The sequence below is a fragment of the Ruditapes philippinarum genome, unplaced genomic scaffold (assembly GCF_026571515.1).
Source record: "Ruditapes philippinarum isolate M1 unplaced genomic scaffold, ASM2657151v2 ctg2590_1_1_1_1, whole genome shotgun sequence".
Classification (NCBI taxonomy): domain Eukaryota; kingdom Metazoa; phylum Mollusca; class Bivalvia; order Venerida; family Veneridae; genus Ruditapes; species Ruditapes philippinarum.
The window spans coordinates 1-14562 of record NW_026856388.1 but is presented as its reverse complement, the minus strand read 5'-3'; positions in this window follow the sequence as shown (position 1 = coordinate 14562).

Genomic DNA, 14562 nt, shown 5'->3' with positions numbered 1-14562 from the left:
AGAAATTTTGTTTTCATTCGTCTCAACCTCCGTGGTGGGATAACACATGTAATGAGTTAAAAGGAAACAAATACGCGGCGCTACGCACATTTAGATTAAGTAATTCCTCGTCTGACTTACGAATATATAAAGATAAACGAAATAGGTTTAAAGACTATTGTAATGTACGAATATCTGAATATCAGAAATCTAATCGATTAGAACTAGTATCAAACAGTAACAACCCAAGTTCTTTTTGGAAATTAGTGAAGAAAGGCAAAACTGTTACTATGTCTGATCCTAGTATTTCTTGTACAGAATGGTTCAATTATTTTAAAGATTTATTGTATGACGAAAATTCAGTGTTTGTTGATCCTTATATTGGAAACGAACATGATTCCGCCGATGAAACAGCTCAGACATTAAATGAACCATTCACTTTGCTAGAAATTAAACATTCTATATCTAAATTAGTTAATAATAAAAGTTGTGGCCCAGATGGCATACCTTCCGAATTTTATAAACATACATCAGATGAAATAGCGCCTATTCTGCATACACTATTTAACAAAATACTCGAAACAGGGCAATTTCCAATATCTTGGAGAAAATAGCATGATTACACCAATTCATAAATCAGGGCCAAGTAATAATCCTGGTAATTATCGCGGCATATCTATTACAAATACATTATATAAAGTCTTTACAGGTATTATAAATAAAAGATTATACGATTGGGCCGAAAATCAAAGAAAAATCGATGAATCTCAGGCAGGATTTAGGCATGGTTACTCGGCTATCGATAATGTTTTTTGTCTACAAGCTATGGTTCAAAAATATCTTTCTAAAAAGGGTGGCCGCTTTTACTGTCTCTATGTTGATTTCCGTAAAGCATTTGATAAAGTGAATCGTTCTAAACTTTTCTTGTCACTTGAAAAGAAGGGCGTTTTTGGAAATTTTCTTCGAGTTTTGAAATCAATGTATTTTCATCTCTCTTCATGTGTTAAAACAACTGATTTGTTTAACAATGTTATGATTACTGAATTATTTCCCTGTAACATTGGTACAAGGCAAGGTGATAAGACAAGTTCGACAATTTTTACATTATTTATAGACGAGTTATCTTCCCTTTTAAGAGAGAAATGTGGCACAGGCATTTTCATTACAAATGATATTCCTGATATTCTTTGTTTAATGTTTGCAGATGATGTTGCAAATTGTGCTGAAACTGCTACAAAATTACAACAACAACTTAATGTAATTGATCAATTTTGCTTGAACACAGGCATGGAAATTAAGCTTGATAAAACAGAGATAATTGTATTTCGAAATGGAGGTTGTCTTCGTAATTATGAATCTTGGTCTTTTCGCGGTCAGCCTGTAAATACAACTGCTGTTTATAAATATATGGGTTTGTTATTCACTCCACAACTATCATGGAATGTAGCTCATGATAAACTAGCTTCGCAAGCTCAAAGAGCAATTTTTGCTATCAAAGGTTATGAAAAACCATTTGGTAATTTTCCCATAAAGGAACACTTTAAAATTTTTGATACAATGATCAAACCTATTCTTTGTTATGGATCACAGATCTGGGGGTATGAATTTAGTCCAACTATAGAATCTGTTCATAATATGTTCTGTAAGGGTTTATTAAATGTTCGAAAAAATACAAACACAAGCATGGTGTTAGGTGAATGTGGTAGACTCCCACTTTGTATTACTTATTATACAAATTGCATCCGTTATTGGTGTAAGCTATTAGTTATGCCACCATACCGTTACCCAAAACAATGTGATTTAATGTTAAAATCACTAGATGAAGCTGGAAGAACTTGTTGGGCTAGCAAAATACGAATACTTTTATACAGTTACGGATTTGGTTACATTTGGATTTCTCAAGAAATAGGAGATGTGAATATTTTTGTTAGCATTTTTAAACAACGCATAATAGATTGTTATACTCAAAATTGGCATGATAATATTAACAATGCCAGTAGATGTCACCATTATTGTTATTTTAAAAGCTTATTAAATGTAGAACGGTATCTTCTTATAGAAATCCCTGTAAAATATGATAAACAAGATCGACAAGGAAAGGCGGCATTCAATGAACGCAGCCCCCACTCGACCCAGCAACAAGCGCCAGCGGCAAGGAGCCCAGGACCCCAAAGAAAAACAGGACAGGGCACAAGGCAGAGCACGGGCAGGCAAACCACTACATCAGAATACATAATAAGTAACTTATAAGGAAATAAAACAAAACAAATAAATGATTTAATATAAGGCCCACAATGTCAAAAGGCACAGGGGAAGGGGACACGAGACACGGGGAAGGGGGGGGGGGAGAAATAAAATAAATATAAACCAGGGACAAGGGAAGATACTTACCGTAGACGAGAAATAACAAGAGACACGAGCAAAAGTGTCATCAAAACAGTATAAAACAACATAGACATACATCTGAGGAACACAGAGGGGCGCCGCCTTGGAACGGTCAGCAGCATAATAATGACTACTGGGGAGTTTAAACCGGTTAATGGTGCACCAAACCTCGCTCTTAGCCCCACCATGTTCCTATAAACGAGACAGTGTAAATAAAATGAATCCCCGCCAAGTGAAATTCTAACAGTTGTTATGGTTTCAAAAGGTTAAATAAGTAAAACACCAAAATGATCATGTAGAAACATATAAAAGTAAACCCAATGACCATAACAAAAGTACTCGATGTCTTAAAGGAAGACAGAGCAACAAGAAAATCACCTACAAGGGCCCGACGAAGCAAGACAGAAGACAAACATTAAGGCAATCCAGTCCCAAAGGGCTTTAAGAACTGACCATCATATAGTCTCCCACTTGGTCCGTTAGATGTAAATAAAAGAGGAAAGCCCAGTGCCCTAATGTAAAAGGGTTGAATACTAAGCATGCGGTATTTCTTTAAATAGTAGGGTCATAACCCCTTTTAATAAAACGTTTTATAATTTTAGTAAACACAACAGAAAAATTACAATGACCCAAGATCTTACGAAGTTTGTAAACCACATCACCGTAAAAATCAGGCTGGCTAATCCCTTGTCGCAGAAGTGTTTTTAGATCACTATTGAATTTTGAAATTAAATCAAAGTTACGATTGTAAAATTTTGTAAAATATTTACGTAATTTATAATAGCGGTAGCCCTGTTTTAGAAGCTTACCGGTAATGAAAATATTTCGCTCGTTAAAATCCTTTACGTTGCTACAAGCTCTAGCAAATCTAATTAACTGAGATATATAAACCCCGTAAGACGTTGCGTGCGGTACGTCTCCATCCAAATGAGGATAATTTACTATACTAAAATCAAAGTCATCTCTTTTATCATAAATTTTCGTGTGAATCGAATTGTTTTTGATAGTGATATGAAGATCCAAAAATGATGTAGTTAAATTTCAAGAATTCGTTTTATTAAGTTGTAGCTCCGTAGGATAAATATTAGACACCATTTGATCAAAAAAAGAATTATCTAAATTAAAAATGTCATCAAGATATCTGGAAGTGTTATTAAATGCTGATATAACATCTTGTTGTGTATTTTCAGAGAGACTTAACATAAAATCTCTTTCATAGCAATACAATAACAAATCGGCGACCAGGGGTGCACAATTAGTACCCATAGGAATTCCTATGATTTGCTTGAATAGGGTATTACCAAACCTGACATAAATATTGTCTAAAAGAAAGGAGAGTGCTCTACAAACTTCGTCACAGGTCCACATAGTATATTGTTTAACAATACAGTTAGTAAAGAAGGCTTTTTGAGAGTTACATGCAAGAAATGTAACTTTTTCCCGTGCAAAGGTTTTCTGAATAAGGGAAATTAGTTTATCATTAATCAAATTATGTGGCAGTGTAGTATAAAGGGTAGAAAAATCGTATGTACTGACAGTTGAAGCCCGATAGTTCTTAATTTTTAATTTATCCAGAATTTCACCGGAATTCTTAATGGACCAAAAAAGATGTTTGCCTGTATTTTCGTATACTTTATCACAGTATCTAATTACATGTGTTTTAATGGCAGTCAAACAAGACGTCAATAAAATAGAAAGTTTAGTTGTTGTGCTAGATGTAGAATTAGCAATGAATCTGGCTTTGTAAGGTTTTTTATGTAATTTAGGAATCCAATACATAATAGGAAGTTTTAGTTCTTTTTCATCGATTCGGACTTTTAGACTGGAAATATTAGTAACATGATTGTTAACAATGTCTTTTTCAGAAGCAGTAGTTTTAGAATACGCATTGGTGCTATTAAGTTCTTTATGTAAAACGTTGATGTAATGGATACGTCATACAATTATGATATTATTAGCCGCCTTGTCCGCTGGTACCAAAACAAATTTTGAGTGAAAAGCTAGAATATCCTTTTTCAGATGTCTTAAAGTAAGTCTCGGTTTAGGTGGAAGAAGATGTTCATTTCCACGATAAAAGTTAATACGTGAATCAATAATTTTGAAAATGTTACGTTTCCAAGTAGCTAGAGCATTAATATCAGCATTTTCACGGCGACACCATTTACTTGAAAAATCCTCAATTGTTTCAGCAATCTGACAACGACAAGCATTAAAATCAATTTCTGAGGGAATTCTGTATTTAGGTCCTTTTAAGAATAAATTACGAATTCTTTTGTCTGCAATAATATCAAAATTACCAGTGATAATATGGCCAAAATCTGAATTACAGAAATTAAAAGTATTGCAGTCTCAAGTAGTTGGAGTATTAGACTGAATGTCTAAGTCAGAGACCACTTTGTTGTAATTAAATATGACATTTCTAACAGGTTTCTTATATTTATAGCAAATAATAGGTATCTCAGAGTTTTTGAAGTATAAAGGAACTGAATCAGTGACACGTTTATCACGAAATATACTGGGTAAATCGATGAAATCGATACCTTTATTAAGGAAGGTAACTTTTAGGAAATGCCTGTCGTGGTCAGAAGTGTTGTCGATATGAGGTCTTAAAGGTACTCCACTGAGGTGCGGCCGAATGTCAAAAAAAAAGTAAAATTTCACGAACCGATAATTTTTTGTTACCTGCGTGTTAGGGACATTCAAACAGAATCAGTGATACATTGATATGTGTTCTTTGGATTGGCAAATCGTTTGAAATACATGTTTTCTCCAATTTTGTGGGAAAAGCGTTTAAACACCTTTCAGTTTGCAAATCTGAATAAAAACAACGGTCACGTGATGATTGTCGGGATGACTAAAAAGCGAAACGGAGATTTTTTTTGTGTATCGGCAGCAACGAAAGTGTGAAAGTGGAATATACCAACAATCCATAAATTTAAAAGCAAATTATGGGTTTGTTTGTTAAATTTCTTGTTGTTCACATATGTTCTTGTGAGAAAAATCTTTCAAAAGCAATTTCAATATATTTAAAGCATTACATTGTTGTAATCATGTTTTTTTTTTCTCCATTACAATGATGAATTTAGCTAAACGTACGGAGTTGGAAACTGACATACACAAATTTTACAAATATTCTATGTTAATTTGAGAGCTTTCGTGTAATTATTAAATATTATGTATTAACTTTGTATTGGTTAAAATATCCTGATATCTAGACTAAGAAAATTTACTTTGTCAATCAGTGTTATGGTTCCTATTTCAAAGGTCACTTTTGTTTATCTGACACCCGTTCAGAAAAAAAAATTCGTAATACCTTTTATACAATGAACATGAACTTGAGTACTGTAAGCATTAAAAATCACAAGCACACACAGAATGTTATTCCAGAGATTTCTCTTTAACTCTGATCAAAGCACTGAAAGCACTGGCTAAATAGAGAATGAATCCGGCCTCATTAAAGGACATTTAGGCTTCAATTTTATTAATTAATATTTCTTATGTATGTCTAGTGCATATTATTGATAATTAAAATTCTATAATGAAAAATCGATCTCCTTTGCTAGATAGATCTGAAATTTAATATTTATCATTTTACATACATACTAGCATAGTTATCCGCATTGGATGTAAACTTTGTTGACGAGAAGATTATTACGTTTTGATCAAGACATTCAAAACTATAGGTAATTGATACCTGTTTCATGCAAATGGTAAACATTATCAAGAAGGTCTGAAAAGAGTTACAATCTGGCTCTATTAATATAATTCTTATCATTATCATTATTGATTTAGCAGATATCCTGATAAATTTCTTTTTTATTGGAAGGCCTCCGTACTAGTGATGGGTTAATTGAGCTGTCCTTTAATGTTACCAATATATTGAAGCTTCCCGGTGGAAAAGAAATTGAGAGCGTTATAAGAGTAAAAAAGGAAAACTGGAATAAAGACAAACAAGGCCACGGTAACGTTCACAGGACGCAGCCCCCAATACAGTCAAGCTTCCACAGCAGGGCTATTGCCGTGACTAGTGAAAATAAACTTAAAACTGATTATATAGTTGTTGTTCTTTAAACCCTAACTTTCTTTCAAATTAAACGAAACAAACAAAATCATGATACTTGCAAGACAAATGTGAAGTGCAGGTAAGTAAAAGTAACTTTAAGAATTCAGTAAGATAGTATTAACCTCACCTCATACAACAACCATTGCATAAACTATGTTTTATAATACTTCCAACTCCTAGACGGTATAAACTTGGGAAAGGGCAATGCATATCTTAACCATTGTTTTTACTCCTTATAGCCTGTTTATCATGGCATACTCATTGCTAATAGATTTTTAAATATTTTGATAAAAAAGGTCAGGTTCATTTCCCGACTATTTTGAAAACACGAGTGACTGGTTTCAAAAATTGCAATGGCTAAATATTGATCGGGTGCATTTCATTGCATAACTAAGTTAGGAAGAGAACCCTGCTTTTCTTGCTTTATAGCACTAAAACCTTTACTTTTCTCTACTTTTGTCTTTTCTTTCTTCCTGTTTTCTCTTTTTTTTGTTTAGTCTTTTTATTTACCACTTGAAAGCCTGAAATTAAATTTCTAATTGATAATTTAGCTGTGGTCCTGTGTTGCTTGGTTGTGTGGGTGTTGCATATATCTCTGACACAGCGGTTTCACGACAAACATAACAACAAGCAGTTCTTAAAACAGCTGAAAACTAGCGATTTAAAAGAAAGAAATATTTTCATTTTGTTATAAGTATCCAACAAATTACAACGCATTCAAAGTTTAAAAGTAGCTTTGGGTTACAGAATTGTCAATGAATGCACATTCACAAATTACGCGGATGAATATCATTTTAATGTCGAGAGCGTATTTCACAAATCTGACTGTCGAGTAGTTGAATATATACATGTCGGAATGTTTTGGCGGGAAGATTTTTGTTAAATTATTTACATCAATGTTAAACAACAGGTTTTTCTTGAACAAAAAACCTCGAAATTAATAAGGATTACAAACCCGAAATGCAATGGAAAATCTAAATTTAGTATTACTTGATTTTATTCAGGCATTGTTCGTATATCTTCTCCGTGGTGCAAGGGTAACGCGCTCGTTTAGTGTGTCTGGGGTTCAAATCCAATTCAAGGCAATTAGTTTTTATAAAGTTTCTTTGTTAAAGAAATAGCCACGATATGCAAGGATAAAGTATGACTGTCATAAAAATGAACATAAATGATTTTTTGATGCAACCATAGTCATGAAAAATTCCATATGTATCAAACTCTGGTACCAAGCAAGAAGAATTATAGTACATAAAAATAAACTTATACAGGAAAATAATACAGTTTTGAACAGGCTCAATCAAACCGAGCCTGCAACATTTTCAATTTTGCCGTGTAGGGCTTTCTTTAGGGATTCTGTATTTGTCTATTTTAAAGTGCGATTTAGATTGCAAAGATCAGAAAATACCACAGATCTTGCAGCCTTTTGATTTATCTTGTTTTTCGTATGTATGTTCTGGATATTAGGTGGGTGGTTCTCGTAATACTTTTAGATTTATAAGAGTATGTATTAGAAGCCTTTCTGATTGTTTCGGAAATACTGGATATCGTTTTGAAAATTTATAGATTTTTAGGGATTCTGTATTTATCTATTTTATAGAGCTACTTAAGTATTTTAAAAACATGAACGAAAAATTTCACAGTAACAGGAATTAAAATTAATTCCTAAGTATTTCGGTTACAGTGATTAAACTGTAATCGAACGTTTAATGTCTCCTAAGAAATGTTCTTTGGAATTAAATACTAAGTGTAAGCACTTGAACATAAACAACTAGATTGCTTGCAAAATCTTTATCGGCAGGATAAATTGGTTCACAAAACATGATTTTTCACAGTCATGATCAAATGAACAGACTGTCATTTTCTTCCTGTTACCGAAAATACGAACAGACTGTCATTTTCTTCCTGTTACCGAAACATACTCACCAGGAAGATTTCAATTAGAAGACACGTCACTGACAGAATGTTCTTAATATTTGAATAGAAGAGAATTTGCTAAAGCCAATTTATGAAAGAGAAATCGGGGTTGCTACTTATTAAATTATTTGCCCATAAAAGAGGGTTTATTTTAATCGTTTAGATTATTTTCAAAACAAAAGTCGCAAAAAGCAAAGGTTAGCTGATATTAAGATGTAAACCGCGACACATAAAATTCATTTACCTGTGAAACTGGAATGAAAATGTGTTAGTTTATCCGTTTTTTCTTCAGTGCCTTCAGCACTTTGATCTCATCTGTAGCACAAGTAATTTATATCGTTTTCACCGAAAAATCATAAAATTCTTAACAAGTTTCTAATAGAATCATAAACATTTATTGTATCATAGTTTGATGACTTTTCTGTTGAAAACGAGTCAGAGTTAAATCGAATTCATATACATGCACAGTGCGTAACTGGAGTGCAGGTAATAGTTCCCAACACTCCAGAGCATGCCCATTGATGTACTCATTCTTTTTTTTTTTTTTTTTTTTTTTTTTTTTGGGGGGGTGCTTTTTTTGGAATAACGATAGAAATGTCTCATTCAGAAGCTGGTTCATAGGTTTTTGTTTCATATTGTTACAACAGGGAACTTGCATTTAATTTTGCCTATGATATGAATATGATGTAATTGTGTGTGGAACGTGCATGTACGATCCTATCAAGATAGCCTACGAAACGTAACTCATTACATACACAGATGCCTGTTTGTGCCAGAAACAATTTTGCAAAGGGGGCACCTGAGTTCTTACTCCACCAGTAAAACTGAAGAGTCGCTAAAATGACCTACACAGTCTTGTGTGACGTAACCCCCACTACATCCCAAAAACAATCAAATCAAATGAGACATATCATTAACTGTATTTGATTTAAATACGTTATAGATAGTGTTAAATACATTTATTAGTGTGATTACACTGTGCTCGTTATAGTATAAATATCACCGATGCATTATGTTTGCCTTAAAATATTGAAATTGAAACTGAAATGTCAATGAAAATAATTGTACATGTATATAATATCTTTCCGTTTTGTCTAGAAAATGTCCGCTTCGCTGGCGTTTGTTTTTTTCAAGACAACGAAATTGCTACCTTGATTATCTTTTATACAGTTTTTCTTGTTAAACTTAAGTTATATAAACATTTCAGATAGGTTAGAGTGAAGAGAAAAAATCAATAGACTTTTTTACCCTCGTTTACTCTGTTGTTCCAAAAATGTCCGTTGCGTATTTTAGTCATACCCGATGAATTGTGGGTAACTTCTGTACAAGTCTGGGAAAACCAACTTTCATTTTTGCATCAAAAGCTAATGTGAAAATGCATTTTCTAGCATAATTGTTGTTAGAGGGTTGGTTAAAGTGTAAGTTATTGTTATTTTAGTCATAATATTGTGATTTGTGAAGAAATTTGTTTACATTTTTTTTTGGACACCAAATTACCTGTCAGACCTCAGTGTAGCCCCTTTAAGACGTGCTGAGTATAACTTTGAATAAGATAAGCTGCTGTATATAAAGGATCTGTTTGAATAAAACATAAGAAAGCATATGCTAAATTTCGATGTTCAAATCACAAACTTAATGTTGAAATCGGTAGGCATTTAAATATACCTTTTCAAGAACGCTTTTGCAACTTTTGTCTTGAAAATCATTTAACTTATCATATTGACTGTGAATATCATGCTTTTTTTCATTGTAAAAAATATTTAGAAATTAGAAATACCTATTTACTAAACTGGTATAATTCCGGAAATGAATTACATAACTTTTATGAATTACTCTCATCAAATGATATTTTTATAATTAAGAAAATCTCTACTTATATTTACCACCTCATGATATCTATAGCACAGTAGCATTTAAATGTAATGATTGTCAAAACTTGTAAAAGACACAACCTTATAATGTTAAATATCATATTTTGTATGACATGTATTTTGGGCCGGTGGCCTTTATTTACTGAATAAATCTTTTGACTTGACTTGACTTGAATAAAATGAAAGATGATCAGATCCATTATAATTTTTAATAATGTGAATAAAATCAAAAAAGAATCAAAGTCAAACTGTGAAACAAAATATAGATTTAGAATCTGTTAGTAATTTTGATAACATGTATGATTTAATTCATTTTAATATATAATTTTTACAGTGCTTAAATCATGGAAAAAATAAAAAAATGGAAGGAGGAGCGTGAAGCAAGAAAAAAAAATGAAAATGAAAAAAAAAATCCTGTTTTTCGAGTGAGCAGGTATGTACACAATGCAGATAAAGATCTGTTTAATTTTTACAGTGCTTAAATCATGGAAAAACTTAGGAAGTGGAAAGAAGAGAGAAAACGGAAGAGTAAAAATAGAAGCTGCTGACAAAAGAAAAAAGTCTTTCAGCTAAAAATGTAATGCCCGAATCCTGAGAGGACATGCAGTGTGAGAAATTGAGAGGAGTCAGCATTTTGCATCTCACTAAATACCGCAGAGTCTTGTCCTGTTCAAGTTTGTCACACCCCCAATATTAATTTTCCTTAGTGCTGGACAGTTTTCAGTTAGACAGTTCAAAATAACACCTGTGATATCACAAAATTCAAAATCGATCTCCTGAATCCCTGGACAGAGTTCAGTTATGATGGCAACCTCCAAACTTGTCAAATTTACTCTACCACTAACAATGAGTTTCTTTAATAAAGGTGCACGCATTAACACCAAAAACAGATTCAAACTTGAAAGGTGCAGATCAGAGCTAAAAGCAAGACATTTCCAAAGGCTACGGTCTAATGAGATTTGCCGCCACTTGCGACAAACCGGTGCTACATTCTGACAAAGTTTTTTGGTGGTTACAAATGAGAATATCTAAATAATGAGTTCATCAGGTAAATCATGAAAAACACTTTCTTACAGCCGGTTTTAGACAATGATTTATCAACATTTGTATATGGTAGAAATTCATAAATTTTCTGATATCTATTAACCCAATGTTCTCCAACATGTTCAGGATTCACGCTAGTATTCACCTTAAAGTCTAGATAAAGTGAAGAAAAACGAAAAACAACTACCCATACCTGTCAGTAAGAAAACGTAGTCCATCCAAATTAATGCTTTAAATTTCTGGAAGCCTTGCAGCTAAAAATGTAATTTATCCATATACAGACACTTGCCAAGCGGGGGCTTTTCATTGTGACTATGTGAGATGTCTTCCTTTCTTTCAAGAACTGTGTACTTCACAACAGCAGGTGTCAAGTGCTGTGTGGCAGCCGTAAACATTGCCCCGTACTTCACTTCAGTCTTGTTATATATTCTGGTCCTTCGGGATCATTGATGCAAACACTATAAAGTGTTGAGAATTGTGTACCGCTAAAGCCAGTGCTAGGGGGCGTGAGGGATGTTGCACTTATTCATTATCCCTCGTGTACAGACCCAATCAAACCGAGTCTGCAATTCTTATGTTATTTTGTTGTGATTAATGCTTCCGAGGGATCACTTTGTCTATTGCGTTCATTGAACGCCTTTCCTTGTTGATCTTGTTTATCATATTTTAATGTTTCAGAATCTGCTGCCTCCATAGCTTCAACCACATTATTGCCTTAATCAACAATATAACAGATTCATCTTGTTCTGAAATCAGACAAAAATTAATATTTAGACTAAATCTGAAACAAAAGGCTTAGGCGACACTGTACTACTTACAGAATTCCTAGTTTGATATGTGTGAAACTTTTATTCCATTTTATTTAGTTCCGCCCAATGTTTTCTCGTTTATGTCACACGCTTATTATTACTGGGGGACCATACGCCGCTTTTCATGGAATTGCACGGAATTATCACTATGAAGGTTCCATGATAACCGCCGTATGAACACATCTGCGGATGTTTCTTTATTCAAAATTTTACAATTTCACCTTTAAATGTTGAATTCTGCTTAAGCCGGTGCTAGGGGGCGTGCACTTGACAGTACCGTCCACGAACAGGCTTAATCAAACCGACCCTACAACATTTTCAATCTTGCCGTGTTGGGCATTCTTTAGGGATTCTTTTTTTCTCTATTTTATTGCCACATCAGCGTTGTTTGTGCCGTGTGGAGGCTGTAAAAAGTCGCCCCGTACATTCAATCAGAGATGTTTTATTTCCGATCCTTAAAGATCATTCAGCACAACATTATTATTATGCTTGTGGAAATTTAAGTTTTAACTTTTAGGCATTTTCTTGTAGGGTGGTTCAAATATTCCAACTTGAAAATGTTGAATCACCCTTAGATATGTTGCCTGCTTTTGAACTTGTCTTTTGACGTCTTATCTGTGATCTGCAGGCTTCATTGAACGCCGCCTTTCCTTGTTGATCTTGTTTATCATATTTCATAACCTCTGATCCCCTTTCAAAATTCCATTTTATTTAGTTTCCGCCCATTGTTTTCTCGTTTAGGGCACACGCTTTTTATTACCTTGGGACCATACGCCGCTTTTCATGGAATGGCACGGAAGTGTCACATTGAAGGTTCCATGTACACCGCCGTATGAACACATCTGCCGATGTTTCTAAATTCAAAATTTTACCATTTCATGTTCAAATGTTTAATTCTGCTTAAGCCGGTGCTAGGGAGCGTTGACGGTAGTTTGCATTTTCCAGTACCGTCCATGAACAGGCTCAATCAAACCGAGCCTGCAACATTTTCAATTTTGCCGTGTTGGGCTTTCCTTAGGGATTCTGTATTTATCTATTTTATGATCACATCCGTGTTATTTGTGCCGTGTGGCGGCTATAAAAAGTCTCCCCGTACATTTAATCAATGATGTTATATTTTCGATCCTTGAAGATCGTTCAGCACGACATTATTGTTGTGCTTGTGGTATTTTTAGTTTCAACTTTTCGGCATTTTCCACTTGGGTGGTTCCAATATTCCTACTTGAATAATGTTGAATCACCTTAGGATATGTTGCCTGCTTTTTAAATTTGTCTTTTGACGTCTTATCTGTGATACGCAGGCTTCATAACCTCTGATCCCTTTCAAAATTCCATTTATTTAGTTCCGCCATTGTTTTTTTCGTTTAGGGCACACGCTTTTTATTACTTGGGGACCATACGCCGCTTTTCATGGAATGGCACGGAAGTGTCACATGAAGGTTCCATGATAACCGCCGTATGAACACATCTGCGGATGTTTCTAAATTCAAAAGTTTACTATTTCACGTTTAAATGTTGAATTCTGCTTAAGCCGGTGCTAGGGGGCGTGGACGGTAACTTGCACTTTCCAGTACCGTCCATGAACAGGCTCAATCAAACCGAGCCTGCAACATTTTCAATTTTGCCGTGTTGGGCTTTCCTTAGGGATTCTGTATTTATCTATTTTAGAATTTTCTTTGAAAAATGTTAGGCTTTTCTTTGAATTCCAAATCAGTTACAAATTATTTATCATTTAATGATTAACTTGTCCTTGCCCTGTCCTGTTTTTGTTTGGGGGTCTGCCTGGGCTCCTTGCCTCTGGTTCTTGTGACTGGGTCATATGGGGGTTGCGTCCTGTGAACTTTGTCTTGTTGATCTTTAATCTTGTTTTTTTTTGCGTTCATTGAACGCCGTCTTTCCTTGTTAACCTTGTTTATCATATTTCTTAAGGGATTCTGTATTTATCTATTTGTTTTTTGTTTGTGTCATTTTACGCCTTTTTTCCAAAAAGTATTTATCCATATGCAGACACTTGCCAAGCGGGGGCTTTTCATTGTGACTATGCGAGATGTCTTCCAAACAGATTACATTTTGACAAAATATATGGATTGTTCCGACGGCAAAGATGAAATAGATAAATACAGAATCCGTAAAGAAAGCCCAACACGGCAAAATTGAAAATGTTGCAGGCTGGGTTTTATTGAGCCTGTTCATGTACGGTACTGGAAAGTGCAAAAATACCTTCCACGCCCCCTAGCACCCGGCTGAAGCAGAATTCAACATTTAAAACGTGAAAAAGTAAAAAATTTTTAATTTAGAAACATCCGCAGATGTGTTCATACGGCGGTTATCATGGAACCTTCAATATGACACTTGCGTACCATTCCATGAAAAGCGGCGTATGGTCCCCAAGTAATAAAAAGCGTGTGCCCTAAAACGAAGAAAACAATGGGCGGAACTAAATTAAATGGAATTTTGAAAGGGGATCAGAGGTTATGAAGCCTGCGTATCACAGATA